The sequence below is a fragment of the Nomascus leucogenys genome, chromosome 19 (assembly GCF_006542625.1).
Source record: "Nomascus leucogenys isolate Asia chromosome 19, Asia_NLE_v1, whole genome shotgun sequence".
Lineage (NCBI taxonomy): Eukaryota > Metazoa > Chordata > Mammalia > Primates > Hylobatidae > Nomascus > Nomascus leucogenys.
In genome coordinates, this window is record NC_044399.1 from 44,868,374 (window position 1) to 44,872,494 (window position 4,121).

Genomic DNA, 4,121 nt, shown 5'->3' on the forward strand with positions numbered 1-4,121 from the left:
TGTAGAGAATTATTATAGTCAGACCCCGATGGCCTCAACCACCTCAGTCCTCTGTGGGATGTCAGAATCCTCAGAAAGGGGCCCCAAGAGTTCAGTCAAATTCCTTTCCTTTCCTGAAAATTTCTTTCCACAAGAGTTTGCTGCCTTCTGGTGGGCGTTATTGCCATATTGCACAAACTTTTCCTGGCAAAGATTAAGCATCTTGGCTTTACGGGCTGGAGGCTATAGCACATCTGGGAGGATGAGCTATGAATAGGAGCGTTGGCCTATCTTCTAGCCCTCCGGGGGGAGTAGTTCTTGGAGTGAGGCCTCTGATCAGCATCAGCATCACCTGGGTGTGTTTGATAGAAATGCACACTCTCGGCCCTACAGCTGACCAATGAAGCAGAAACCCTAGGGGTGGGGCCCAGCAGTCTGTGCTTTAATGTGACCTCCAGGCTCCTGTGTGCAGAGGTTTGAGACTCACTGTTCTAGGGATGCCAGGACCTCAGAATTGGAAGGGAGGGGCTGGAGAAGAGCTGGGAAGGGCAGTGACTTTGATTGTGTGCAGCCATATAGCTATCTGGGGTGTGAAAAATATTAAAACTGCAGATTTAAAAGAATGGTAGAACTGGCTGGGTGCAGTGGCTTATGCCTATACTCCCAGGAATTTGGGAGGCCAAGGCGGGAGGATCACTTGAATCGCGGAGTTCAAGACCAGCCTGAGCAACATAGCAAGACCCTGTCTCTACAAAAAAACTAAAGAAAAATTAGCTAGGCAGGGTGGTGGCCACCTGTAATCCCAGTAACTCAGGAGGCTGAGGTGGGAGGATCACTAGAGCCCAGGAATTTGAGGATGCAGTCAGCTATGATCGTGCCACTGCACTCCAGCCTGGGTGAAAGAGCGAGGCCCTATCTCAAGAAAGAAAAAAAGGCAGAATAAATACACAAATATCCTTCACTAGATTTACCAGTTGTCACCAGTTTGCCACATTTCATTAATCTCCTGTTGTCTACATTTCTTTTATGCTGATCCGTTTCAAAGAAAGCTGTAGAAATCACAGCACTTCACTCTCACATATTTAGCTGCATTTTGTAAAAGTAAGAAACTTCTATATGGCCACATTATCATTACAACTAAGAAAATTAATAATTTTATAATTAATTTACATTCTATATTCAAATTTCTCCAATTGGCTCCAAAATATTTTTTATATTTGCATGTGTTTTAAATCTAAGATCTAATTCAAATTTATGCATTGTATTATGTCTTGTTTTATGTCTTTTTTAGTACCTTTTAATCTAAAACAGCCCATTGTCCTTGACTTTTCTTTTCCTTTTTTTTTTTGAGACAGGATCTCGCTCTGTTGCCCAGGCTGGAGTGCAGTGGCATGATATCAGCTCACTGCAACCTCTGCCTCCCGGGTTCAAGTGATTCTCCTGCTTTAGCCTCTCTAGTAGCTGGGATTACAGGCGCCTGCCACCATGCCTGGCTAATTTTTGTATTTTTAGTAGAGATGGGGTTTCATCATGTTGGCCAGGCTGGACTCCAACTCCTGACCTCAGGTGATCTGCCTGCCTCGGCCTCCCAAAGTGCTAGGATTACAGGCCTGAGCCACTGCACCTGGACAACTTTTTTTCTCTTTTCTTTTCTTTTCTTTTCCTTCCCTTCCCTTCCCTTCCCTTCCTTTTGCTTCCCTTCCCTTTATCTCTCTCTCTCTCTCTCTCTCTTTCTTTCTTTCTTTGATACTGACTTTTTAAAAGAATTCAGGCCTGTTGTGTTATAGAATGTCCCACAGCTGGATTTGTCAGATTGCATTCTCATGATTGGATTCAGGTTAGACATTTTTGTCAAGAATGCTTCATTGGTGATGTTGTGTGCTTCTTGTTGTATCAGGAGGTCAGGTTATGTTGCTGTGAATCTGAATGACCTGGGGAGCATTTTTCAGACACAAGTTCTTTGGCCACGCACCTGGAGTTTCAGTTCCCTTGGTCTGGGATGTGTGCTGCACATTCACATTATTTGAAAGCGTCACAGGGATTCTGTGGTGTGGCCAGGGTTGAATCCCATGAGAGGAAAGCCTTCTAGTCTCTCTTTCATGAATTTATCTTTTAACGCCTCCATCCCAAGGCAACAACAACTGGAGCAGTGCTACCATGTCCCTCTGCCCCTTGCTTACCCACCAAAACCTTCCTCCACCCACCTCCTCCCATCTGCAGTGAGATCCTAAGAAGTGATTCACTCTAGGCCAGTTGTCCCTGGGGCTGAGCTGGAGCTTCAGCTCACCATGGGTAAGACGTATGATGGGGCAGGTGTCGAGGAATCTGGAAGGAGCTCCTCCTGGGGATGGGAGGTGGAGGTGGTACAAACTACCCAATGGAGTGAGAAGGAGGGAGCTAATGCAATCTGAGCTCCTGAACTTTTTTCCCATGGCTGGGAGTGACAGTTCTGGAAAGATGAGTCTGATTTTGAAAATAGGAATTGGAAGATAATGCAACATTCCCTCTTCATATTGTAGCACATCAGTTGCAATTTCTACTGTCTCATCATTTGTGTTCTCTCTCTGTCTCTTACACCCACAGACAGCCATCCCGTACACTGAGGTTATGACATGTATTGATTTATAATCTCTACCTCAGTGGAGAAGATAATAAAAGTGAAAGTGGGCCTTAGAGATGTGATATCAGCGTGGATGGAAAAGAGGAAAGAGGAATTGCAGTTCTGGCCTCCTTTGAGTGGATGACTAGAAGTAGGGTGCAAAAATTAAAAAAAAATGGTGGTCAGACAGCATGGGAATCTGATCAAAGCAGGGAGACTTGCAGGAGCAGCCACTGTGGGGATAGGCACCTGTGGATTTTGGGAGAGAGAAGGGCTGAGGGGAATGGCAGAGGAGGAGCTGCAGGGGGTAAAGACAGAAGCAGCTGTGGAAATGCCCCGAAACTCAGCAAATTTGACAGTGTCTTTTAGGGCTAAAGGTCAAGCTGATGAACCCAGGGTCAAAACATGGAGGTAGAAACAAAATGCTGATAATTGCACTGGGCTAGATCGGGCAGAATTTGATGGCTGGCTGTGCTCAGTCCTGCCTGGAGCTCCTCAGCTGGGAGCAGGAAGCAGCTCACCAGGCTGGGCTGGCTGGATGTAACCTCATCGGGCTAAGCAAGGAGCATGAGCCCCTGTGATGCAGAGACAGGGGAGCAGGAGGGAGATGTGATCCTTTGAGCATTCCTGTAGCTCCTACATCCTACCTCCTTACATCTGCTTCCTCCTGCTTCACATCCAAGACTTGGATGCACAGCACCCCTGACCTGCATGGATGCCTTAGGAAATGTCTGAGCTTAACAAGAATCTTTAGAATATGCTCTTTCCCTGCCACCGCCGAGTCGTGTGGAGGCGGAGGCTTTGGTGCGTTCAAGATTGGGCTTCACCCATAACTCACCGCCATGGCTGAGGAGGGCATTGCTGTTGGAGGTTTAATGGACGTTAATACTGCTTTACAAGAGATGCTGAAGACCGCCCTCAACCATGATGGCCTAGCATGTGGAATGTGCAAAGCTGCTAAAGCCTTGGACAAGCGCCAAGCCCATCTTTGTGTGCTTGCATCCAACTGTGATGAGCCTATGGATGTCAAGTTGGTGGAGGCCCTTTGTGCTGAACACCAAATCAACCTAATTAAGGTTGATGACAACAAGAAACTAGGGGAATGGGTAGGCCTCTGTAAAACTGACAGAGAGGGGAAACCCTGTAAAGTGGTTGGTCGCAGTTGTGTAGTAGTTAAGGACTATGGCAAGGAGTCTCAGGCCAAGGACGTCATTGAAGAGTACTTCAAATGCAAGAAATGACAAAATAAACCTTTGACTCACACACAAAGAATCTTTAGAATATGCCACCTTCTCATGTATTCACATATATGTGCTCACATATACACACACAGCACACATGTAAAAACACATGAACGCTGAGCTAGGTAGGACTCAGAGGCCGGGTAGGTCTAGACCATGCTGTGTAGCCTTGGGCAAGTCACGTCATCTCTCTGAGCTACAGTTGCCTTCTCTGAGAGAGAGTGAAGTGAGGTGATTCCTGAGTTTGAAGAATGTAGGAGCTGGAAGAAAAGTCAGGCATCATCATGTTCCATCCCTTCATT

At 46.4% G+C, this 4,121-nt stretch overlaps 1 pseudogene; it reads left to right on the top strand.

Moving 5' to 3' along the window:
* The first annotated feature begins 3,420 nt into the window (after positions 1-3,420).
* Positions 3,421-3,819, top strand: LOC100594098 (annotated as a pseudogene).
* The last annotated feature ends 302 nt before the right edge of the window (positions 3,820-4,121 follow it).